Below are 27154 nucleotides of genomic sequence, written 5' to 3'. Positions count from 1 at the left end.
CATAGTCACACACTGGACTTTTCCTTCATTGGGTTCCTTTTGATCATATTTCTAAACTGGTTTTTTACTCAATGATAGATTTTTCCCATTTCTGGTTTTTCTAGTTGTCTCTTTTTGCATAAGGTACAACCCCAAACTTGACTTGAGAAGTTTAGTGAGACAGGAATTCCATCAGAGATAAGCAGGACATTTGACTCTATGTGACATGCCTGGTGGTCACTTGGTGACAGTTAGCCGCTGGCCTGGAGCATCTCAGATACTTCCCTCCTATGTCTGGTGTGGGGATGCTGTAGGCCAGCTCCTCAATGTGATTTTACAAGCTGTCTCCAAGGTCCCTCCTGGCTAGTCTGACTCCATATATAGTAGCTTGGGGCTCCAGGTGATCAAGGCAAAAGCTGCTGTTCTCAGAGTTGGACAACACTGTAATTTCTACAGACTTCACTGATCACAGCAATCAGAGCAGCTTCAAGGGGGCTGAACAAGAGCCCCAGTCTTGTGTCCATGTGTAATTCATATAGCATAATAGAGGAGAGTCAACCCACTCCATTCAAACATATGCTGTTGTAGTTGGCAGTGATGTGAACATAACCAAAGGGTTTCCCGGCTACAGCTTTGAACAGACTTGCTAATAGCAAGTCCGGTTTACAGTGTAACAGGTGTTAGTCCAGTCTCCTGGGACCTTAGAGGAGGAACCTTTCCATATTAGGGCGTCTGAGAGCACAGCCACTCATATTTTTCAAGCTTCTCTGAGTGATCTTGTGACAATGCGGAGTCTAAGAAGATCAGTAGACTCATGGGATGAGGTCTAATGTTTCCCATAGCTGACAACCTTTTCAGTGATACTGGTGGTTCAAGCACCACATGTAGAGAACATACCCCAGGAGCAATGGTTTCCAACTCTGCTCCAGTGGCTCAGCCCAGCCTTCAAAGTAATACCAAGTCTAGTCTCTATATGAACAAAGAGAGGTCCCACAGAGATGCTCTGGTTGGAGGCAGTCGTACTCTGGAACCTGGCATCTGGCTAATATCTGCCTCCTAAGGGATCTCAAGGAACGGTTCAGAGGGTCTCAGAACTAAAAGAAAACACAGATTTAGAGGAAAGCAAAGGTAGGAACTTTTAGAAAGACAGCATCAGCTTCAATATCAGTAAGGGTACTGAGGCTTTAGTAGGATTATAAAGGGTGCAAAACCTTGGACATGTATATGGTGCAAAAAGTGGGACTTGCTGGGATGACAGGTAGCCCTCAGATGCATAGCACTGGCCATAGTCCTGCCTGTGTGAGGGCAAGTCTGGATGAGGATGGCTGGGTGACTAAGAGCTTGTGCTTCTAGTCACTGCGTTGAACTCCTCAGTCTCAGACTGGGGCAATAGCTCAGTCGGTAGTGTTTGCCCCTAAGCAGGATGAGTTGAATTTGATCCCCAGAACCCTTATAAAAATTTTAAAAAAGGAAGAAGGAAGGAAGGAAGGAAGGAAGAAAAGAGAGAGAGAGAGAGAAAGAAAGAAAGAAAGAAAGAAAGAAAGAAAGAAAGAAAGAAAGAAAGAAAGAAAGAAGCTAATCATGATGGCATGTGTTTGTACTCTCAGCACTAGAAGGGCAGACACAGATGGATCCCTTCAGTTTGTTGGCCAGTCAGCCTAGCCTGATTCGTAAGTCTTGGGTCCCAATGAGAGACCCTGCCTCAAAAAATAAAGTAGACAACTCTTGAAGAGCAGCACATCAGGTTGACCTCTGCTTCTATACACATACACACACATGCACACCTGTACACATGCACTTAAAGCAGGGAAAGAAACCCTCTGCCCCTCGGCTCGGCTGTGTTATCGGGGGCCCACCCAGCTTTGCTCTAGTGTTATGTGTGCGCGAGGGGCTACCTGCTTTGTAGAGTTGTAGTGATACAGATGAAGCACATAGAAGTGCTGAGAAGGTAGCACTGTGGCACCCCTTGAAGTAGTGTGCCACCAGATGGAGGAAGCACTCCAGATGAGGACACCCTGCCAGCAGATGTGCAAACTCATGTGTCACAGAAGTTCTCTGCTTCAGTCCGTTCTGCTCTCCTGGGGCTGTCTGACAATGCCTGGAGACGGTCTTGATCATTATGACTTGAGGATGCTGCTGGCATCTAGTGGGAAGTACCAGAGATGTTGCTCAGTTGTGCACAGGCAGTTCCCCAAGCCCCAGTGGCCAGCTAGCCCCAGAGGCAGTAGTGCCAAGGCTGAGAAGTCCTTGCCATTCTCTCACTTGTTCTCAGATGGTTTCCATAATAGGAAATTTGTCTCTGTCTGCCCTTATAAGGAGACAGGTGACTAGTGTGCCAACCCCCCACTACCTGCTTCTGTAAATAAAGTTTTATTGGCAAGTAGCCACATTCATTCACATAAGCGCAGATGCTTTCCAGGTCCCTGGCTACTCAAAGGCCACAGAGTTCCTTACCACCCTGTGACTGAATGATGAAGACCTAGGCTGCCAAGGGTTTGCCTGGTACCATGGTAACAGCTCCTGGTACTGCCCTGCTCCACAGAAGCACTGCCCCCTGGAATGAGTTCCTTCCGTGGTTCATTTGAGATATCACTCCTGCCCCACCTTGCTTCCAGAGTGGGATGGTCTACACAGGAGGGCCACTATATCCCATGGGCTAGTGCAACTTTCCTCCAGAGCTGATGATTCACCATGAAATATGGCCTTGCCCAGGGAGATGCTAAAACAGCCTGGAGCTCAGGGTCATGCCCTTGCTGGAAAGAAAGGATTAAAAAGAAATCAATCCCTCTTGTTCTCTCTTTTATGCCATTGACAGTGGAGAGAGGCCAGAGGCAGGAGGACACTGATAGATAGACTGAGGACATTGTCCCATAAGGCCCCTCCAGGTGCAGTTTGTCAGGGTTCTAGGACATTCCCACAAACCTAACCCACCCCAGGGCTTAGATCTCCCCTGTAGGGACTCCTTTTAGCCTCATTTTCTAGGCTGGGCCTCCTGGGGACACATGTTGTCTGATGTAGATAATTTGATTTCTAGTGTGCGAGAAACCAACAACTTAGCTGCCAGATACATGCTTAGATCTGAAAGGTGGTGATGAGGTAGGGCCCAGAGCCATGGGGTTTTAGGTTGGCAGTGGCACAAGGTGATATGGTGGAGGGGTGGATTTTCTGATGTCTGGAATCATGGCTTCAGTCCCAAGGTAGGCGCTTGTGAGCTCGTGTGAGTCTCTTTACTCTTAGGCACTTTCTTCTTTAGAAGCTGTAGGGAGGGGAGAGTTATGACTCAGCTACCCACTGTAGGTGCCTCCTGCAAAGGGACCTCAGAGTTGGAGAACCATATCTTTGAGGGAAAACAGAAGATGGCAAAGAACAACTAACTTCCAGAATGTTAAATAATCAGGGAAGAAGGTATCTCTGTAGTTCAGACTCTACAGAGAGAGACTGGCTGGCTGGCTTGGGTAAGCTGAACAAGAGCCACACTAAGAATCACTCAGAGCGGCATGCCTCTGGAGTTGAAGGTGGGAGCTGCAGGGTCTGGCTATCCCAGCTCCATGTTCATCAGTGTTTGCCTACCCATCAGCTTCGCAGACTCATAGGAATCACTCAGTGCGTTCTGCAGAGGGAAATGTGAATAGTGTCTCTCTGCAAACTGTGCCCACTTTTGGTCACTTGCAGCTGAGCTCTGCTCTCTGGAGAACCACAGAGTTAGGGTAGATGAGAAGTTTGGCATGGAAAGTGATGTTTACCCCAGATCTATAACATATTCCATTACCTCCAAGATCCAGCATAGATCTCAGAGGAGATTTGGCCCATGCAGTGGTATGAGGCACATATTAAAAACATACCCCAAACACGTAGGCTCTCAGACAATAGCATTGCCGAGTAAAGCAAAATATTATGTAAAATCTGAGCCAAAGGTCACAAACACAGATACTTCTCTGGAACTTTCGGGGACTCTGGAAGAAGGATTAGAGTAGTTTGATGCACATCAGACTGACCTCTGCACATTGCAGATTGCTGCATCTGGTTGGCCGACCATGTGTACCCTGAGCCCCATTCCATTTAAAAAGGAAGAATTGGATTGCTACAGGGAATTTGGCGGCCAGAGCATCTTCTGGAGCCTGGGTTTTTTTTGTTTGTTTGTTTTTGTTTTTGTTTTTTAAAAAACACAGATATCTGCAACTTTTGAGATCTTGCTTCTGGGTTACTTGAAGGGACAGTTTGAGGTTAGGGCTTCTACAAATTAGGAACCTATTGGGACTCACTTTTTATGCCCCAGGTTCTTGTATTCATGCCCAAGTTCCCAGAATATGTTTGAGCACCCACTCTGTACCAGGCAGTGCTCTAAGTCCTAGAGTTTGAATGATGGGCAGAGTCAGACATTGCCTGCCTCACTGGACTTTCATCAATTGACAAAGGCAGATGTCAATTTAAAGGTCATATGACTGCATTAAATTACAATTGTGAAGAAGTTCAGAGGCATGATGAGTTATAGAGTGATGGCTCATGTTCACTGGGGTTTATTATTTGGTGACACCGTTGTCACCTCTGAGCCTCTCTATTCGCATGACAACATTATTGATGAGAAATCAGAGACACAGAAAATCCATCCATCCAGAATTCAAACACAGGCACTGTGCATCTGGAATCTTTGCCATTCAGGCTACAACTGGGTGGAGTTGAGCCCTGGAGGCCCAGAAGAACTTTCATAACAAAATGGCACTTGAGTCTCAATCTGAGGGATAGATTGGAGTTGAACAGGTAAAGGCTTTAAACAGAAGGGGAAGCATGTGCAAAGGCCCAGTGAAGGGACACTTTAGGGACTGTAAGAAGGTACATGGGTGGGAAGAGGTTGCCCAGGCCATATGAGGTATTGAATAGATTTCCTCCAATCTTCTCCAAGGTGGAGTTCCTGCCTGTGTAATGTGGTTTCATGCTGGAAGCAGCCTTTGGAGCATGCCAAATTATACAAGTGGTTGAATTTTCAGTGGTAGCAGAGCTCATGGGAAAAATACTTCACACACAAAGGATTCCCTATGGGGCAGTCAGGAGAAATAAAATCTAAATGCGTTGCAGGCTAAGAAGCCCAAGACAGCAGAATTTCAGCCGGAATGACTGTAGGCTAGAGATGCAGCATTCTGGATGTGTAAGAGGGTAGACTGGTCCTTCCCACAGTCTGCCTGCATTCCCTGGCAGTCAACACTACCTCGCCTTCACTCACACTCTCCTCTGCTGGTGTGCCATGTGCCTCTTCCCAACTCTGCATGTCAGTTCTAACTCTTACAAGTCATGCTAGCCTAAGGCTACCCCTACAAGTCTGTCTCCTGGCCCTCAGCTGTGTGCAGGATACTTTCTCCTCTTCTTACTGCATTTACCACGGTTGATTTTCTCTATATCAGAGTCACTTGGGTACCTGTCTCATCTCTCTTAAAGAGTACAAACTGTAGTTCTCTGTGTATATGCATCCTGTGGGCCCCAGGGTTGACCTAGCACCATGCCAGGTAATAGTGGACTTTGAGAAATAGGTTGTTGAATGTTACCAGTAGGCCTTACTTCTCCTCCAACATGTATCAGGTCTTCTCTATTTCCATTATCAGGGTTGTAAGTGAAAGAAAAACAGTCCCAAATCATAGAAACAGATGAGAGGTTTCACTGGCTAGTGGAATCTGAAGACTGGATTCTATCTTCAGGCATAGTGGGATCCAGGGACTCCTGGATGACATAGTTGGGGCCATATTTCCCTCTGCCCAGTGCCTGTACCTCCCTGTGTATATTGATTACACCTCAGACTCTAGCTGGTCGCAAGATGGCTACTAACCATCTTCCGCTCTGCTTAGCATCTTGAATCAGACTGACTCACTATGGGCCGAGGAGAAGGTTGCAGGGATGGGCTGAGCTGACTCACATGATTTCTGTGTGGACTGAGGGTCGATCTTGGAGGTGGGAGAGCTGAAAGGTTTGGTCAATGTCCTTGGAGACAGCGTGAAAAGACACAGTGGAGCAAAAGCCATGCCCTCCACTCTGCCTGCTGACCGTGATGTCAGTCAGGGAGGCCAACCCTCCTGCTGTGGAAGGACCACTTTAGGGAATACACAAGGAAGAGAGATGGAGATGAAGGTTCAGATCTTAAGTCCTAATCCTTCTCCCCAAAGACCTGGGGTTGAAGTGGGAATGAGGGTGGGGGGTGGGGATAGGAAGGACAATTCCCTTTTGTGGGGCTCTATGAAGAGTCAGGAGCCAGATATGGTGGCACATGCCTTTAATCCCAGGACTCATGAGGCAGAGGCAGATGGATCTCTGTGAGCACCAGCTTGGTCTCCATAGTGAGTTCCAGGCCAGCTGGGGCTACAGGGAAATCCTGTCTCAAGAAGAAAAAGAGGCAGGAAATGCACCAAACGGGCCGCTGTGGCATCATCTCTGCCCTGTCTCTGTCAAATGAAATGTTTGTTCTCAAGAGAGCATAGCCGTCCTCTGAGTAAAAAGCAGAGTTCCTTCCTGTCCTGAGCCCTCTGGTTGTGTGATGGTCCTGGGGTTCCATGACCTGCATGTGGGATTGGGAGACAGCCTTTTGGAGCACAGTTGCACTGGAATTACCAGAAGGGTTGGTATCTCCTGCCAATTCTCCTGGGTGCCAGCTTTCTGAGGGAACGGTAGACTGACAAAGGGACAGCCCACCCAGAGCAGGGATAGGGTACCTACCTGCTTAACCTGCATCCCCATCTGACTATTCCTTTGTGGAGGCTTCATCTCCTCCATGATCTGTGAAGAACCCAATCTCAGAAAGTTGAAATTTTTTGCCCAGTTGCCCCAGGTGTGAGCTGTTGCCGTGGACTATCTGATTCTAGAGTTTCCTGTCCTAACTATACTGTTGGGCAGCCTAATTCATTTCTGCTAAACTCTCACTCTCTGCTAGCCTTGTCTTTTTCTGGAAAACTACTGGACTGCTCCTTGGGATCTAGCAGGATGAGGCTGCGGCCTCCTCCACAGGCCTTGCAGGATTCAGCCTCACTGCAGGCCCTTGCTCTCTCAGTTTCAAACTCAGATGGGCTAAAGCTGGCTCAGAGGGTTCTCTGCCGAGGCAACAAAAATGCATTTCTGGCATGGTTTGAATTAAATGAGAATTTCCCATTTTTCATAAACATTTACAGTAGTTGTGGATGCAGAGTTGAAAGGTTTAGGGTTTTGGTGTTTAATTAGAAACAAATGCCCTTTACGGTCCTGTTAGTAGAGGCAGCAGGTCTCTGCTATTAGAATTATTCCCATTATTTTTGTCTGCATTTTTGTTTTTTGTTTTTGTTTTTGTTTTTGTTTTTTTGGACCGTGGTACCTAGTGATAACTTCCCTAAGGTGATTGTGCAGGACAGGGGATCAGTAGGTCACAGCAGATACTGTCTGGGAGTCAGTGCTCTGGACTGGCTTTGGTCAGCCTCAGCTGAAGATCCCGTCCTTCACTTCCTCCCTTCCTCTCTCCTTTGCTTCCTTTCTTCCTTTCCAGAGGCTGTATGTGTTCTTCCCTGTATGTATACTGAAGGCCTCAGAGGCCCAACTGCCAACCTCATCCTCTCTTGAGCCTGAGCAGAAGGTTATCTGCCAACCTTGCAGCTCCAGTGAGGCTGGCACTGCCCTGAACCCCGGGGTCGTGTGCAGCAGGGGACTTGCACAGAAGCTAGTCCCTGACAAGCCATAGGGAAAGAGGCCCAGTGGGGTGTTTGCAGATGGCTCTGTTTTGTCAGTGAGGAAAGACAGTTTGGAGGACTCGAAGGCTGTCCCCACACAGTGGGAAAGGGCCAATCCTAGCATCCCAGGAAAGACTCCACACCCCAGGAGAGACTCATCCATTTGGTGTCTCCTGAAACCAGGCCTGTGTTCCTAAGGGGCAGCCTCAGCCAGGCTGCTGACTCCCTGGGGTCATCTCTCTGCACCTCTCTCCTGATGGCAGATGGACAGAATAAAGGAAGGAAGAGGCCCCAAACTCCTACCTGTTAAAGAGACCCATCTAGTCTCTTTCATATTTAGTGACAAAGAGGCCGTCTTTGACCTCAAAGACTTTTTTTTCCCATAAAGAATAGAAGAATCAGGGAAATTAACAGCCAGGGGGTCCTCAGAAGCCATTTCAGTCTGTCAGTCTCATCTACAAGATGGGACATTTGAGGTCCAGAGAGGCTCTTCCCCACCCCCCAACGGGATAGACTGGATAATAAAATTGCCTGGGGCTCCTATGCCCTAGCACGGTGCTCTCTACAGCTACCCAGGCAAAGAATCGTGCAGAGATGCCTAGTGGGATATCCCCCCATGTCTTCACCATGTCTTCAGACACTAGTAGAGGACACTCAGTCTTCCCTAGGCATACCCAGACAAGACTGCACAATTTCCACCACAAACCACTCACAAAAGCACTATTCCACACTTCGCTATGGAAAAATTTAAATGTTTTCATAAGCTTTAAAGAACAACCTACAAGATCTTTATTCCTACTTCCTATAGACTGTTCTGTGGTTATGAACATAATCATGGTCACCCATCCTCATTCTTAGAAAGTTAGATGTTGGGCCAGAGGCTTAACTGAAATTCCAATCTCAAGATGCCATTTCCTAGCTGTGACCTAGAGCCAGTTACTTAACACCCAAAGCCTCTGAGCCTTCATGAGACTCTTAAAAGAATTCAACAGTTGTTAGCACAGTGCATTTGGCACATTTTAATAGCTCACTGTTGTCAATATAAAGAAGACAGAAAAATCTGGAAGCCCTACAGTAATATCAACACACAGTGATTAACTCACGAAGGCTGAACAAAATGGCTCTCAACAAGAATAATGCTTATAAACTATTCAGTCACTCAAGAAAAGAATTAATTTGGTCAGATTTTTAACCTCTGTGTTTAAATCTATTTGGGCAATTTTTTTTAATGTAGATTTTTATTTTAAAGGAAGAGATCATTCAAAAACAACATGAAATGGGCCTTCTATCCCTCCCTAGAGGAGAACCTGCTCAACTGGGTTTAAAGCACCAGAAACAGCATGACATGGCTGTGGAAGGGTACAGCGCCAGCAGGGCGCACTCGGGGCCCTTCTCTCTTTTCTCCTTTCCCTTCATAATTTGCTGGGTGGGTTAGTTACACAGGGCGATTTTAATAGAACAAAGTCATAAAGCGACCTTTTTCCCAGAAGGTTCACTTTTCCATGATTTGCCCACTTACCTTGTTTACAGAGCTTGTAAATATGGTAGATTAAATAGGTCCCTCTTTTTGATGTGCAAGAGTCCAGATACCCCAAAGGCAGAGAAGAATGGGGTACAGGACGAAAGGGAAAAAGAGTGAGGAAAGCAATAAATGGGTGGGGAGCAGTCACACCCAGCAACAAGATGAAAACAGTGGGTGTCCACGGAAAGCCAGAGGCTGTCTCACTAACTTGCCCCAGACCCAACCCTGGCCAAGGTCAAATTACCTTACCATACAGTCTTTCCTGGGCATGGAGGAAATGTTTCATGAGACCATGGGAACTGTCCTGCAAATCAGCCCAGTCTGCGTGCCCAGAAAGCCTCCTCAGGGTTGGGAGGCCTGGTTTGCAGGCTGAGCTCTGGCAGATGTGGGAGTCTCCATAACTGGATTTAGAAAGTAGACCAGCATATGAGAGACAATGCAGGAATGTTTCAAGTAGCTTACCCATAAGGAAAGAACAAAAGAGGAAAAGAGGCCTCGCTGGAACAGGTGGAATCAGAGCAGTGGCTATGTGGAGGTTGTGATGGTTAATTGTGTGTCATGTTGACTGGGCCACAGTGCCCAGAGGTTGGTCAAACATGATTCTAGATGTTGATGTGAAGGTGTGTTTTAGATGAGTTCAGCATTTAAACTGGTGTACTTTGAGTGAAGCCCTCTGTAATGTGATCAAGCCTCATATAATCAGAAGATGCCTTGGCAGAACTAAGACAGCTCGCCTGGGCCAGAAGCAAGTCTGTGGTGCCTCAGCTTAGGAGACAGATCTTCCAGGGATCCAGTCTGCCAGCCTGCTTGGATTGGATTTGGGACTTGCCTCCAAATTTGAACCCGTTCCCAAAAATAATCTTTCTCTACATAAACATGTCCTGTTTGGGGGTGGGGGGGGCTGGAGAGATGGCTCAGCAGTTAAGGACATTGGCTACTCTTGCAGAGGACCCAGGTTTGTTTCCTAGCACCCAAATGGTAGTCAACAACTGTCTGTAACTCCAGTTCCAGGGGATCTGACATATGCCCTCTTCTGGCCTCTGGGCATTGCACAACGCAAGTACACTTACATACATGCAACCCAAACACTCATACACATAAAATAAAAATAAATTAAAAAAAAAATTTTAAAGATGTCCTGTTGGTCTTACTTCCCTTGGGAGTCCCTGGATTATACAGAGGTTTTCCACATGATTTCTTAACTTACATATGTTTCAGCATTTAGCAATCAGGCCGACCTGTAGCTGAATCTGCCTCCACCTAGCTATGTGATCTTGGGCAAGAAAATGACCCTTTCAAATTCAAATCATACCCACTTTCAGCAAGGAGTGATTCATGGTATTTGAGGAGAATCACAAAAGGTCTGGGGTACACCTAATTAACATTTATTTTTGCATTGGTTCCACAAGTATTTAAAGTGTATCATCCCTACTCTGGAGTATGGCCTTGAATTCAGGGATGAGACCCTGCCTTCTAGCACTTACTATGCTCGTGGAAGAGATGGAGCTAGGTTCTCTTCTCATCCAGATGAGAACCCAGAAGGACAGAGCTGTGATTCTATGAGGGAAGACTGTGACCAAGGATGGGAACTTCAGGGTGGCTTCCCGGGGGCTGAGACTCTTGAACTGCACAAGGAGGCAGGGTAGATGGTACAGAAGCTTTGTAGAAGAAGGGCAGGAGGCATCTATCTCTATTAGAAAGCCCTGAGGGAAGGAGTGTGGTGGGTGAGACTAGGCATGGCAGCAGAGGGCAGAGATGCAGATCCAAGGTGGGCCAGGCTAGAAGTCAAGGTGAAGACTGTGTCTAGACCATAAGCCACAATGGGCAGGAAGAAGGCACAGAAGGTTTTATATTAACATGAGAAGGAGGGGCGGGGTGGGCTAGCGCTTTTCTGTTCTTATCACTGCTGCCGTAGTAATATTTACCAAAGAGTTTCAGTTTTCTCAAAACATGCTAAGGACAGCCCCGTGCATAATGAAGCCTGGTTGGAAGGCAGCTCTTTGCATCTTTCTGTAAAGGATTGCCAGTGGACTGCTGACTGGGCCACAGGCCTTCCATTTCAGGTCACTTTCTCTGGCATCTTCGTGTCTGTTATTGTTATCTCTGAGCCTCAGTTTCCCCATCTGGAAGGTAATAATAGCTGGTCTAACAGCTTTGCAGGGCAGCAGCTGAGAGTTTAGTGATATCAGAGCTCATGAATGTGGAACAGCTTTGAAAGTTACAAAAGCACAGGGGAAAAAAAGAAAGAAAAAAAAAGAGGTAAGGCGGTGTGCGCTCCCATCTGGTTTCCATATTGTCTCGGGCATCTTGCTTTGGGAGGGCCTCCTCAGAGAGCTGTGGCATTCCAGGTTGAGGCTTAGGGCCCTAGTGGTGCAGACAAGCATCTTCAGATACTGAGAATAACCAGGGCATGTCTCTCCACCCCTCACAGAGTGCTTTCACAAAGGGACTTCATTTCATCTTCACCCCACACTGATGGAATCGTAGAAGCATTGAGTCCTCCTCCATAGCCCTGGACACTGGTGGGGGGGGGGTCCCATCCTTTGACTGAGCAGTCAAGTTGAGTTCTCTGTGTAACTCAGACTCTGCTTTTCTGTCATGGTAAGTGTTCACTGTGGAGTTATTTTGTTATGTTTTTCTGTTACATTTAAAGTTTTTATTTTGCGTGCATTTGTTGACAGGGGCAAGGTATTTGCAAACCATGGTTTTGGTGTGGAGGTTGGAGGTCAACTTCCAGGAGTAGGTGCTCTCACTCCACCATCTGGATCCTAGGGGTCAAACTCACATGGCCAGGCTTAGCAGCAGGTGCCTTTAACTTTGGAGCTATCTCACCATCCTGACTGTGGATTTACTTTTGAGATCAACACACACATTTTGATGGACCTGCATGCCTGGTGTCTTACGAGTTCCTTGCCAAGATTTAAGAATTTGGCAGTTCATATAAACATCCATTTTTCTGTTTCTCTTTTTATGATTGAATTTTTAAAAATTTCATACAACATATTTTGATTATATTTCGGCCCCCTCCCCTACCTGCACCCCTCTTTTAAGTCCTCCCCACTCTGGATTTCATGTACTATCAGCATGTACGTAAGAGCACCCGTGTCATGCAATGCCCGCGGAGGACAGAAGAGGCTGCTGGATCCCCTGGGACTGGAGTTAATGGACAGTTGTTAGCTGCCATGTGGATGCTGGGAGTCAAACCTGGGTCTTCTTCAAGAACAGTCAGTGTTCTTAACCACTGAGCCATCTCTCCAGCCCCTATTTATTGAATTTTTGTACATTTTATACAATACATCTTACTCATATTTAGGCCCCTCCCCTATCTGCACCTCCCCAGAGCCTACCCATATAAGTCCATGCATTTATATATATATATTAAGGACTATTGAGTCAAGTTTGTGTCCCCAAATGTCCTTCAGTGTATGTCCATCCCCTGGAAACTTGTTAACCTATCTAGCATCACACCCTTAAAGAAAACTGTTTCTTTTGATAAATTTGGGGTTTGGCTGTGAAGGTTCTCAATTTCTAAAATGATATTGGCCTGAGGGAGAGCTGTCTGTCCCACTAGAATGTCATGGTTACTTCATCCCCTGAAGGACCGTTAAGTAAGCAGTACACATTAGAGATCCTCCACTTAGGCTAGCCACCTTGTTTGAAAGTAGGAAAACTGAGTTCTAGAGCAGTCCAGTGCCTTCCAGAAAACTTGAAGGTTTTGAATGCCAGAACCAGGGCTGATTGATTCGAGACACCCTCTCTCCCAGCTCACCCTTTTCCCACTCCCAGTAGGACCCACATCCCCTCCTCACTAACACACCCATGTGTCATGAACTCAAAACAAAGGCATCATCTGTGAGGCCATTTATTTTCTGGTACCAAAGAGGAAGCAAGTGGTGTGACAAGGAAACTAAACTGTGGAGAGGCATTTAGAGGAAGAACATCCATGTCTCCAAGGCCAAGGGCCGGGATTGGCCCACTGTGTTCAACCCTCTTAGTTAACAAAGCAATCAACCAGAAACATAGGGCTGAAATGCCTTATGTTACAAGTACCATCTGGGATTTGTCTTATTTAGACAGTCCATATAGCCCAGGCTGGCCCCAAACCGGCTATGTAATTAATGCAGGATGACCCTGAACTCCTGATCTTCCTGCATCCACCTCCAGCATGCTAGGATTACAGAGGTGCTCCCCCATGCCAGTTTACAGATACCATCTGAAAATAGAAAAATAACTGTCTTTAGGAAGAAAACAGGCTCCCTTCAAGCAACTGCTCTGTAGGAGTGGAGGACCCCAGTCAACCACAGGTGTTCACATCTGCTGGGTACACCCAGAAGGTAGATGTAGGCCTCGGGTAGATAGTCTTCCTTCCAGGTGTGCTGCACTTGGGCATTGCACAGAAAACCAGAGGGACCTCTGTGTCTGTGAAACCGGCCATCAGGGCCATCAGCAGCTTTCTCAGTCCCTGATACGAACTAGTCACGTTTACTGCTCACTCCGCATCTCCCACCTTGGCTAGGAGCCTGAAGACGGGCCCCTGGCTGTCTCATAGGACATCCAAAGCAGAAGGTCTGCATGGAACTCAGGTGAGCCTCTGCAATCCTCAACTTGTTCCCAGGGAACCCAGCCCTGCTGTGTGACCCTAGATCTGTGGTTCACTTCTCTGTCCCTCAAGGGTTTGTTGAGGGCCTTAACAAGATTTGTTTGTGATTTGCCAGTTCCTCAACTGGTGAATAAGCTAAGGCCTGCTCCCCAGTGTGGAGCATTCAGTTCCGGAGCCTCACTCCTCTGCTCTTAGAGGGCGAGTTTGCTTTACTTCATCCTGTGGCTAGGGTTTTGTGTGCTGCCCCAGGGAGAAGGAGCTGGAGAAGGAGGGAGTGTTCATCTTCATTATTCCTGAAGAGGAGCTGCTGGAGCAGTGCGGAGACATTTTATGAGAAAGAAGACCTTAAACTGGTTTTCATTAAACGTGGCTTGATGGAGGCGAACCGGAAACATTCATTGAGCAATGGCAGCTTTTCAAAGCCCCCCTACAGGAATGATAAGCTATAAAAACAAATGGCCCAGCAACAGAACAAAAAACAAGGAACATTTGCTGGGCTGCAGGCAGGGCCCACTGGGTCCTGCCCTGCCTATCAGAGGCTGCATAGTTCTAACCAGGCTAAGGTAAAGGAAGGAGCGAGCCAGCTTTCCCAGCCAGGAGGAACAGCTGTGGTGGTAGACTCAGTGAGCCCCATGAAGCTAGGTCCCGTGAGTGGGGAGTCATCTTGGGCATCGGCAGAATGCCATGACCTGTACAGCTAATATCCATGTATGCCAGGTGCTGTGATAAGTCCTTTCCAGCACCCCTGACTACACTGCACCTCCCCTGAGAGATACACTGTTCCTTCTCAGTCAGCAGCCAGGAGGAAGCATAGGTACCAAGAAGCGGAGAAACAACACGAGATCCCAGGGCTAAGTGGGAAAAAATGAACTTCAAACTCTGTTTGAAGAAAAGTGCCCCGGGCATCTTGTATTTCCACCTCTTGTGAGGAAATGGACTTGAACTGAGTTCCAGACTTCGGTAGAGAGATCCTTGAACCCAGCTCCTCGTGTTCAACATCAGCAGAAAGTGGCAGAATCAGGGTGGGGTGATAGGCATGGTTTCCTCCCTCCCTCCTCACTGGCCATTTGTGTGTTAGTGGTTGCCTACCTCTCACTGAGCCTCAGTGTCCTTATCTCTGAAACAGAAGAGTCACTGCACACAGCGTGGGCTTGTCTCATTGTGATGGATAAGTAACGTGGACTTTGAATAATTTCTGTGTGGCAGGTGCTGTGTGTGGCCTTGGAGATAGGACAACCAATGAGACAATGAAAGCCTTCCCCTCATAGGACTTGAATTTCTTTGAAGGAGACAGTCAGATCAAAGGGAGATGATGCTGTATGTGTGAAATGGGAGCATCTTGGAGCAAAGTAAAGCCCAGGAGAAGGGCTAGGTAGAGTGACACAAGGAACAGGGCTATAGGACGATCAGGAAGGGACAGCTGGGAGGAGACCTGAGAGCCAGGACTTGGCGGGAGCGTGGCCCGGGTGCTTCTGGAGAAGGACAGGGAGGTGAGGGACCCTGGGTGGGGGTAAGTCTGGGCTAGTAGGAACAACACCTGGAAAGTGTCCTACCCAGTACTTGGCTCTCAGTAGCTACTGCCATGTTTCTTGGTTTATATTAACAGCAGAATGTCTGGAGCTCTCTCCCCAAACAGAAGCTGTTCCCTAGACCTAGGGAAACAGGCTTACCTAGACCTGCTTCGGTAGTGAGGATTTTGTGTCTCTGGCTGTCCACCTGCTCACTTCCCATATACCTACTAAGTGCCCTTGTGCGTGCTCAGGGACCCTAAGAAAGGTACCAAAGAAGGATGATGGGTCTCAGGACCCTGAAACAAGTTCTGTTAGCTCCCCTGCCCCTTGGCTTCTCTGGTGACTGTAAGGGCTTGCTCTCAGATGCCAAGTCCAGCTGTGCTCTGAAGGACAGGAGGCACTGGACTGTGCCTTTCATAACCCTGGCAGGAAGTCCAGCCCAGGGAACACACTTGACACATAGTTCTGAGTACAGCTGGCCATCACCTGCTTGCTGTTGCTTTTGACTCCTTGACCCTGTCCTGTTCTGCACAGCGTTTGTGCATTATTTCTGCTCCATGTGGCACATTCAGAAACTTGTTCCTGAAGGGTAGCAATGTATGGTATGGATGCTTCTTGAGCAGACTATTACCTCGGAGAGCCATGACTTGATAATGCTACCAGAAGGATGGGCATTCCTCAGATGCTCAGGGAACACTTTCCCTGGTTGGGCCCGACACATTGCTGTGCCCCAAGCACCTGATCCTGTATAATGCCAACTGAGACCATGCCCAGCAGCCAATGGCTTCCCATAGTGCTTTAGGAATGTGCCTCACTGCCCCATCTTCATTCCTCCCTAACAGAGCCTGGTAACTGGATAGGCCCCTTAGAAGGAGACCTCCGGTTGTATGAAGTATGGGGAGGGCCATGATATAGCAAGGATCCTGCTGAGAAACCATGCAAGGGGCCCTGGAGAGGGCTGTGATGTTACACCATTGAACTTGGAGAACAGGCTCCATATAGGTTTGCACAGATGCTCTAAAGACAGAAGCAGGGGCTGGGGAGATGGCCTAATGGGTAACAGTGCTTGCTGAGCAAGCATGAGGACCTGAATTCATTTCCCAGTACCCATGTGCAAAGCTGAGCACTGATAGCTGTGTGTGTACCTATAATCTCAGTGCTGGGGTGGAGGTGGAGGGGAACCTGGGTGGAGACAGGACAATGTCTGGGACTTGCTGATCTTTAGCCCAGCCTCAGGTTCAATGAGAGACCCTCTCTCAAAGGAATAAGGTTGAGAGACATTCAGCAGGACAACTCTGTACATGCACAGGCAAACAAACATTTGCACACACACACACACATAAAATTAAATATAGAAATAACAGGATCTGGTAATTGGTTCTATGGATGAGGATGACAGCACCCAGGTAGCCAAAGCTCAGTCATCCAACCACACAGGTGTACTGGACAGCTTCACTTGTTAATTTGACACACCTGGGAAGAAGGACCCTCAGCTGAGGAATTCCCTCATTTAGACTGGCCCGCAGGCATATCTGTGGAGGCATTTTCTGGATTTTTGATCGATATAGGAGGGTCCAGTCCATTGTGGGTGGTACCTCCCCAGGGCAGGTGGACCTGGGTTGTATAAGAAAGCAGACTGAGCACAGGACAGAGGAGCAAACCAGTAAGACATGTCAGTGGTCTGTGCTTTTGTTCCCGCCTCCAGGTTCTTGCCCTGAGTTCCTGTCAGACTTCCCTCAAAGATGGACTGTGCCAGCTAAGTGTAAGGGGCAATAAACCCTTTCTTTTTCAAGTTATTTTTGGTAAGAGTATTTGTGTTACAGAAGTAGAGGGTAGCTAGAACACAGTTCCATACCTCAGGAGAGCAGGAGCTGCCACACATGATGTGACAGTGATGTGAGAGTCCAGGCTTAGTATCTACATGGATGTCAAATTGCACATGTGCCACTACCTCCACAAGACTCTAGAAAGAAACCAAAACTTTCTACAATGTGTCCTGGGGGTGGTAGTGAGCCCTAGTTCCCAGGGTTCTTTGAGGATGCTGCAAGATACCAGCTTCATCACTGCTATGATGACTTGTCTACTGTTGTGACTGTGGTAGTGTGTGTTCCCTTGCCTCCTTTGGTAAGGGCCGCAGAAGTGATTCTGTCACTCAAACTATTCCATGTTACGCTGAATTCTGTAAAGAACTCCAAAGAGTACCACATAGGGAGCCAGCATTTAGCAGCAGTTCGGAATTCAGATTTATCTTAAATGACTCTGGTAAGTGGGAAGAAAACAAATAGTGCCCCAAGGGACAATGCATAGAAGGATGTCCCTTCCCCTCCATTGGTACTGGGGTGGGACATAGTAGGAGGTGGGGAAGAACTGCCCTCTTCACAGGGTAGAAGTGTAGAATCTGGCATGGGATTAGGGAAGGAGGGACAAATGGCAGATGTTACTAATAAAAGGCTGTTGTTGAGGCCAGTCACTAGACAACGTATGTGAGTTAGAAGGTGGCCTTCCTTCTGTCTTCTGAGCCACCCAAGGAAAGCCTCGGAGCTTAGAAGGGAGTGTAACTATTAATGGGGAAACAGACCTGAAGCTTGGATTGACCGAGTAAAGGGAACACCCCAGCAGGTATGATGAGACCCAAGGTCCATATCATAGTCTAAAGAGGCTTTCTATCCATGGCTCCTGCTGGCAAGGCAGCCATGTGAATCTCACCCCATCTTGTCCCAGCCATCATTACATCAGGTTGGCACCTGAACCATCCATTGGCAGCCAGTACCATCACCTGTGACCTTACCTTCCAGGCGCAGATGAACTAGGTAGGCAGGTTCTTGTTCTCGGGGAATGTGAATGGAGGAGCAGGAAACATAGAGCTGTGAGAAGACAGCCAGAGACAGGGAGAGGGACCGGCTGCCACAACTCATAAGCTGAAGTACTCAGCCACAAAAGGAAGCATGAAGAGCCAGAAGAGGGTCTGCAGAGAGAAGCAAATCGCATATAGGGCCAACACATACAAGCAGGGACAAGGGCTTTCTTGCTGACCCAGCTCCTGACACTTCTCCAACCCCTACGGGCTTGCCAAATGCTTCCCCAGACCGCCATTGTTGTGACAGTTCAGGGGACAGTTGACCGCTTGCTGCATCATCTGCATGATCCACCTCTGAGGACTTCTCAGGGGAGGGGACCTGGAGGGAGGCCAACTCCCAGCTGCTGAGACAGCCAGTCCTTGTTGGTGCTGTTGGAGCTGAGCTAGGGAGGGCACAGGGTGACCAGGCCACTAGCTCATCTTTAGGAGGACCTCCCCCTCGTGGGAGCCTTTTCTTTTCATCAGGATGTTTTTCTTGATGTCCAGCTGAACATTCCATTTTTTATTTCTTCCTATGAATTTCTGCTCTGGCCTTCGATGTATTGTTGGCTAATATAAACCCTGTCCATCTGCAGCTCTCCCCCTGAGTTCAGACATTTGACTGCTTACGTGTGGACAGCCCTTTGCTGCTGCTCTCCTCCCAAGCCACTCCTCCACGGCCCTGCTTCACTCCCCTCAGGGATAAGGTCTGAGGGAGTTCAGGGACGGATGGAAGGACATGTTAAACACAGTGGGCGCAGGAAGGGGGGAGGCATTCAGGAGAAAGGGGACTCGAGTTTGTAAAGAAATACCAGAAGCTGTTCTAGAAAAACAGCCCTGTAGCCCAGCGCAGTCCTAGGAAAGACTCCCTTTCCGAGGGACAGAACCAGAGTGGTCACCTATGACTGTGTGAGAAGACCAGTTCTTTCAGGTACAAACGAAAAGAGCAAGGAGGTACTGGCTGTGGTGGAAAGAGAAGGAAGGCTCGAAAGGCAGCTTTGAATATTGCTTTGGGGGTCAGGTGGAGACATCTGGTCTACCTTCAAGCAGTTGTGAGGGGCACCTTGAAGAATATAAAAATTTAAATGAAAAAGGTGATCCAAAGTGCCTGGTGATGAGAAAGAGCAAAGGGGAAACACACAGGCGAGCATTCAGAGCTCTTCCTTGTTCTTAGCCACTTAGCTGATAGAGGAAGTCCTTCGGGGGAGTTCAGTGCCAGGTGTTAGGGAGTTCAAGTGTTGCATGTTCAAGGTGTGAAAAACAGAATTGGGGGTCCTGACATTATTCGTACCCCATATTTAAACACTTCTATCACTGTGACAAATACATGAGGGAAGCAGTTTTATAGGAGGAAGGATTTATTTTGATTCATGGCTTCATATGTCAGTGCATCATGGTGGGAAGATAGTAGCAGAGGAGCAGCTCATCTCATGGCAGACAGGAAGGAGAGAGGAGAGAGGAGAGAGGAGAGAGGAGAGGAGAGAGAGAGAGAGAGAGAGAGAGAGAGAGATTATGCACATGCTCATTAGTTCATTTTCCCTTTTATCCCACCTCCCTCCCCCCAGCCTATGAGATACAGGGCATCCACTTTCCTACACACTCCCCATTGCTAATCCTCTCTGGAATCACCCTCACAGACATCTCCAGAAGTGTATGTTTGCTTCACAGGCACATTCAGAGGTGGGCTTTACTAATTGCCTGAGTGCCTGTCAACCCAAACCAGTTGAAAATCAAGATTAACCTACATAGTCCTATGGTAGAGCCAGGAAATAGAGTTGCCAGTACCCTTGCTGTCTGGCCCCATGGCCTTCCAGATCTTTCCATAGAGCCTCCACTGAGCTTCTGTTGGATGATCTCAAGATTTGAGCTTAAAATGGTGAAAAGAGTGGTGACCTCTGCCTCAGTGGAAAGAATAAGACACATCTACAGAAGGGGCCAGGCTTTGCACATTGGTTTTTCAAATCTTGGCTCATCACAGATAAGCACTGATCTTAATCCAAGTATTTATCTAAAACTTGATCCTGGATTAAATTGTTAGATTTTCTAAGCCTCATTTTCTCTGATTCGAAATGGGTTTTACAGTGTCAACTAGACAGGATTACTCCAAGGGTTAAATATGGTGTGTGCCATCAGCTTTTATACTCCCCGGAACATAGGAGATGCTTGATTAAAGGGTAGTTTGGCAAAATTTGTAAAAATCCTTAAGACTCTTTCAAGTCTGGTCACTTGACCTAGCATGCCTTGGGATGAAGTGATTCAGGCACATTGACTTGGAACATGACCACAAGGGCTTATCTATTTTCAGCATTTGTGAAACTAACCAGGGCAAAAAACATTCCAGCTTGGATTATTATCTGGAATCTAGTGACAGTCCTTGTCTGACTTTCTAGACAACTCATCTCACTTAGGCTCAGAGTTTTTGGACACTGTACATGGTGTGTGCTGAAGAGTGGACAGTTTTCACGTCGGAGAAAGCAACGTAAAGGTTGTGCAAGCTGCTCTTGATGAATCGTTAAACTGTCCTGTGAACTTTCTTTGCCAAAGACAATCAGATGCTCAAGCCAGATAAGAGTTAAGAATGGGAATAGCCGTTCCCGCTTCGACTTGCAATGAGAAGTTGGTGGCTTCTTCTTCGCGGTCCCGCCGCCAGGCTCTTGTCAGGCAAGATGTCAGATCCAAATCTCTGCAAGCACAGGTGGCGTGACTCGACAATCTAAGGACTCTTGCTGGGCCCTAAGAAGGAGCCAGACTGTTTTTTGGCTGGCTCAATGCCTTTGTAAAAGTCAGTTGTTTGCCATCTTAATTTTAAAAGCATGGAATTTGAAGCTACGGCCAAAATAAATCACCAGTTGCATGTAGCTTGCATAACGGATGGTGGTCTGGGAGGCTGATGTTTTTGAAAACTGGATGATTTCACGGCTTGATGTCCTGAATGAAATTGTTTTCTCTCAGATACTGTTTCAGGAATGGAGACTTTTGTTAAGGAGGAAGACCTGAGCTGAACCCAAACTTTGGACCTAATTTGTCTGAATTTCTAAAATTCCCTTCCAAGGAAAATGTGTGCACGTGTGTTTGTTCTGTACACACGGGCTCTGCACACCTGCACCTCTAGTGTCCTTCACAGGGAGTAGAAACCCGAGGTGAAAGGACAGGTAGGGAGGCTGTTGTTTGAGGGTCTGGCAATCCCCAGGGAGAAGGGACAGCCAACCCTTCCAGGCCTGCCCTAGGTTTCTCCCAGAAATGGCCTGAGCTTTGCATAAACAAGCAGTCTGTGGGGTGCCAGGCCCAACTGATCTTCCTCTTTAAGGAACAAGGTCTTTTCTTTCCCAGAGAAGAGGATTTTTACTTTAAAAGCCACTCTTCATGGTCCATTCATTGTGTGATACAGCTTAGAGTGTCACTCCCAGAGCGCAGGGTGAAGAAGGGTGGCACCAGGCGGGGCCCCCAGGAGCCCCAGCTGCCACCCTCCTTCCCAGCGGGGAAGTTGAAGACTCTGAGAAGTACATTCTGGGCTCAGGCAGCACGTCAGTGCCCAAGCTTTTATGTGAACTGGGACTTTCATATCTGAAAGCAGAAAGGCCCTTGCTAGCTCCTGTTGGCCTGAGGCTCCATTAGTCCGGTCCCCTGGCTCTCATTCTGGAGCATTCCCCCCACATGAAGTTACCAGACAGAACAGTAGAATGAGGTAGAAATGACTCACTTGAGCACTCACTGAGTGGGTACCTGCTCTGATGAACAACACCCAGGTCCCAATATGTTCTGTTTTGTGGTCTCTCTTAAAAAGCATCATTAGACATGCACACTCAGGAGGCAGAGGCACACAGATCTGGGTGACTTCAAGGCTAGCCTGGTCTACTGGCAAGCTCTAGACCAACAAATGAAAAAAATTTTAAAAATGAAAGAAAAAGAAAAGGCATCATTAGGTTGGATGTGCTAGTCACACCTTTAATCCCAGCACTCAGGAGGCAGAGGCAGGTGGATATCTGGGAGTTTGAGGCCAGCCTGGTCTATATAGCAAGTTCCAGGCCAACGAAGGCTAATTGGTGAGAACCTGTCTTAAGAAAAAAAATCATCACAGAAATATACACCAACCTATTCTGACCTTGGGCTCTGAGCACACTCTGGGATACCCATATGACCTCACATAGCACATAAATGGGTCTACCACACAGAAGCAGAAAGAGCATACCCTCCCCCCAAATATTTATACAGGATGTATTAAATCAGTGCCATGTATATTAAGTAATCTTTATTATTTAAATAAACATTCCTTGACTCATTTTCTTATAATTTCCAGTGCTGGGGATCGAACCCAGACTTTGTGCATGCTACGCAAGCTTTCAATTCTGAGCTCTACCCCAAACTCAAGATTTAAAAAAACAAAACAAAAACATCTGTTACCACATACATTTGGCCCATTCTGGACTAAACAAAATTAAATATGTTGGTTTATTGCAGGACTTAGCAAAGCCCTCAGCATGAAACTACACCTCAGGAAATCTATAAGCATGGGTGAAGTAGTGACTGTCTCTCTTGTACATTTGGCCATAAAGATCTTGTCTGACTTCAACTTAACAAATGCAGGATAATTTCTCATAACACATGGTTTGGTCTTATTTATCCATGTACATATTATAAGCTTCAGTAGTTTTATTTTCTAGAATGGTGGATGAACCCATCTCTAGGCTTTTCTCTTTCATTATCAGTGTGACTCTTTGTGTATTTTCCTAGCTTATGTTTTTTCAGATGCAGAAAATTATGTAATTAGCTGTGAGAGCTCAGGCCATAATTTGGGAGACATTTCCCACTTAAATTAAAGGTTCTGCATACCCACCCAATCCATAATTGTGTGGATCTTTCAGAATTCTCTGCTGGCTTCATTTAATTGTTAAACATTAATTTAGTGTTGAGGGGATCTTCAAAGAAGAGGTAGAGGGAAGTGTGGCTGATGGGACAAAATATTAATAGGTGGTTAAATGCAAAACAGTAATTCTCACCTAAGCCTTTGGTTGGGTGGAAGAGACACAATCAGTTATTCTGGGATTATATGGGTCTCATTGACTTAAGTAGCCAGAGGTGGATTTATCTTGTCTTTATTTTTTGCCTGAGAAGACAGAAAGAAAAATAAGGTTTTGTGTTTTGAATTAGAAAAATGTCCTTTTCCATGATGGCTTCCAAACGTGTTCCTTAAAGAATGCAATGCTGCTGTTCAATAAAAGCCAGAAATAAAACGGAAAAATCCCATTTTGCCAGCAGTATTGCTCATATAGCTCTTTTGCACAGTGGACTCCAACCACTCCCCAGTGCAGGGCCAGGCTCGGTGCCTTCCAGGGCATCTTAGTTGAGAATGGAGATGTGTGGTGTTGTCATGGTGATGGCTGTCAACAAGGGTTACCCCTGGTGGAACCTCTTTGGCCCCATGACCCCCACACAGAGTTGGAATAATAGACTCTGTAAGTGGCCTCTGCTCTGCAAATAGAGACTGGGCTGGAAATCAATTATTAATGAGCTGGGTGACATTGACATTCACCCACATTTAATAAGCACAGCCCAGCGACAGGACAAGAGCTGGGGTTTGCTCAGTAAAGTCTCAGGGCTGGTGGGGAATTCAGAGGAAAAGAAAAGGCTAGAGACAAAAAACCCTGAGAAGAGGGGATAGCCTGCAGTCACTAAACAGAGTTGAATGATTTCGATTTCCTGCCTGGCATTCCTTTTTCATCCTAACTGACCTTAAAAGGATTTGGCATACTGACCATATGGAGCACATCCTCCCACTGTCTCCCCGAGGCCTCCAGAGGGACAACCAGAATGGCGAGGGATCCCCTCCATCAGGGGAGGTGTGCCCTGTTCTGATTAACACATAGGGCCCTCCTGCATTTATGGTTCAAAAGTCCTTTGGTCTGAGCATTTGGACTTCTTTACAGAAAAAATAAAATGCTAATGAAGCTTAGAAAAAAAAGCAAAATATGGAAACATTTGTCCTCATGGCCTGTGTTCTTCATGCAGGATAAGCAGGACTTTGCTTTCTGAGGCTTTCTGCAGGAATCACTGTGGTTTGTCTTTTTAATTTCCTTCTAAGACAGACTGTGACTTCTTTATATGTGAAGGGGAGCAAAGGTACATTGATGCGGACCTAGGGGTTGCCCCGAACTGTGCTGCCTTTGTAAGAAAGAGGGGTACTCAACATTTAATGCATGCCTCTGCTCTAGTGTGGGCACAGAAGCAAGGACACTAATCACCTTCTAGAACCCTTCATAGATTGGCAGGCTAGGACCCAGACAAAGGAGTTAGTTTCCTATGAAACTTATTCAACAGATCGCCCTTGACTGAACACCTTGACCAACTCAGACATGGTCTCATCTCAGACTGGCATTGCCCTCTTTGATAGTCTAGGTACTTTCTGGAGTCTGCCCCTTCAGGGGGCACCGTCCCCTCCACCTCTGTTTTGTCAGCAGCCTTGTCACATCTAGACACTTATTGTTTGTGGCACTCAGAGTGGCAGTGAGGGGTGATTTCTCCAGGAAATGTGACTAGCCAGCCACAGGGTCTGCAGTGAGTTATGGCGACAGCAGAGCCCGGCCGCCTCCCAGCATGAGGACAGAGGGGGCCAAGGCGCTGCACAGAGACTGGACTCAATTAAAGGCTGTGACTTGGGAACAGCCCGTCTCGCATCTCTCTTTTTAATCTGGACTCTTTACCTTTTGATATTCTAGACGCTTCTCTCTTGCCCTCTGTCAGCATAGAATTCTTGTAGGTGACTGATGTCTCAGGTCAATAATTATATGTGGCAAAAGTTCTTAAGCTACAGGTTTAGATGCCTCTAACTTCAAGGGAAAGGCCCGAGTTTTCACAGCTCCTTCCTGTTAGGCTGAGTGAACCCTTGGACAGAGAGGCTGCAGGGCCATCATTTTGTCTTGCCCTCTAGAGCTATGCACTACTTCTAACAGGGTCTGTTAATATCTGAGTAGAATAGGAGGCTTCCACATACCGCATGTATAATGTCACCCCCTCCTCAGTGGCAAGAAGTTCATATAGTCAGTGATAGTGTACTCTTCAGTAAATTTGTTTTTATGTTTCACAATTTCTCAGCTTATGACTTAAATGCCTTTGGCATACACTGACCTGGACCCAGTTCCAGGCCCTACATCAAGTCAGTTCAGGGGATCAGCATGTATACATCGGGTGCACACTCCTGCACTGGGCACAGTGCTGAGGCATAGTTGTGACCCAAGGAGAATGGTCCCTTTCTTTGTGCAGTAAACAGTTTAGCTGAGAATATGGACAGCTATATTAGGGAAGTACCAGGATGTTAGGTTTGAAGCTTAGTGGGCAAGGACAAAGTTCTTTGAACTCAGATAGAAAACAGGAGAGGGCTCCCTGGAGGATGTGTTTTCTGTCTCACCTGCCACCTTAAGGGTGAGTTTGAATTTGTCAGTGGAACAATGGAGAGCCAAGGAAGGGCCCCATAGGGGAGGGACTTACTAGCATTTAAGATTTAGACATTCAGTGTAGCCACCCTAGAGCCTATGGATTGGGATTCTGTAGGTCTTTGTAAGCTAGGGAAGAGGGTCCCATCCCCTTCCCCATGTCTGAGACAGAGGGGGATGTGACAGCCCCATTGGTTGTTCGCATAGGAGCCTTATGAACCACATTAACTCTTCCCTTTCCTCCCTTACCTATTGCCTATAGCTCATGAGGCACCTGAACCTCAGTTTCCCCCAAATACTTATCTCCTGGGTATAACTTTGTTTTCCCCTGACAACAGCTTTTACTTGTGATCTTCACAAACTCCCTCATCCCCAGCCTTTCTCTCTCAGAGCAGCAGTCCCAGGGCTGCACAGGTTCCCAGCTCTTCTTGACACGTCTAAATCTGACAGGTGGATGAGGAGGTGTGCAATAGAATTCCAGTGGGTTGGCTTGTGGCACCTAATTATTCATACAAACTGGCTTCCTGCTTTCCAGTATTCAGGGTTTTTTTTTCTCCTGTCCTTATTTCACAGGAGCCTGTGAAATAACAAGCCAGGCAAGATGAGGAGAATGTGTGTCAGTCCTAGTAGGCAACCTAGTGAGGAATCAGAGCTCCAGCCATTGAAGGAATGTGGTGAAGTGCTATGTGCTAGATGCAGAGGCATAAATGATCACTCCAGCAGGAACCCTGGTGATAGGTGCCCAGATGTTCCAGGTGCTAGATTCCAGTCAAAGGATTCAAACTTGCTCTCCACTATCATGTCTTCCATTGGCTGTGTGCTTAACTGGGAACATCATTCTGGATGGATGTTAATTCTGAAATAAATGAAGAACATCATTTCCTTGGCTGATGGACCTTCAGATTACAGCCTAACTCCAAAATGACTAAGAATTTGAATCAGTCTGAAAACCATACCCATTACTGTTTATTGAGTTATTACTTTGTGCCAGTCTCTGTACTAGGTTCCAATCTATGCCGCATGGAGTTCCTCTTATTTTCCCACTGAGGAAGAACATAGTCATTAAAAATATAAAACACTTGGGAGGCAGAGGTAGGTGGATATTTGTGAGTTTGAGGCCAGCCTGGTCTACATAGTGAGTTCCAGGACAACTGGGGCTATAGAGGGAGACCCTGTCTCAAAAAGAAAAAAAAAAAAAAAAAGTCAGGGCTGGAGAAATGTGTCAGTGGTTAAGAACATTGACTGCTCTTGCAGAGGACCTGGGTTCAATTCCCAGCACCCACATGGTGACTGACAACCATCTATCACTCCAGTTCCAGGGGATCTGACGCCCTCTTCAGACATCCTTGGGCATTGCACAGCATAGGTGCACTTACATACCTACAGACACACGTGCATGTAAAGTAAAAACAATAAATTAATTAAAAATATGAAGTCAAAATTGAGGCACAGGTCTGTAATCCCAACACTCATGAGGCTGAGGTAGGAGGATTATACATTCAAAGACTGCCTGAGAGTCTCAGTCTCTCTCTCTCTCTCTCTCTCTCTCTCTCTCTCTCTCTCTCCCCCCCCCCCCCCCAACACTCCTCTATCTTATGTTCCTCTA

General features: G+C 47.0%; 1 protein-coding gene across 15 annotated transcripts in view; it reads left to right on the top strand.

Moving 5' to 3' along the window:
• Positions 1–27154, top strand: part of Erc2 (ELKS/RAB6-interacting/CAST family member 2) — a 1070830-nt gene that overhangs the window by 1014979 nt on the left and 28697 nt on the right. The window lies entirely within an intron of this gene.

The sequence above is a fragment of the Nannospalax galili genome, unplaced genomic scaffold (genome assembly GCF_000622305.1).
Source record: "Nannospalax galili isolate Female #2095 unplaced genomic scaffold, S.galili_v1.0 scaffold485, whole genome shotgun sequence".
Classification (NCBI taxonomy): Eukaryota; Metazoa; Chordata; class Mammalia; order Rodentia; family Spalacidae; genus Nannospalax; species Nannospalax galili.
Note: the sequence above shows the minus strand (reverse complement) of the source record. Positions and strands in the feature narration are given on the sequence as shown.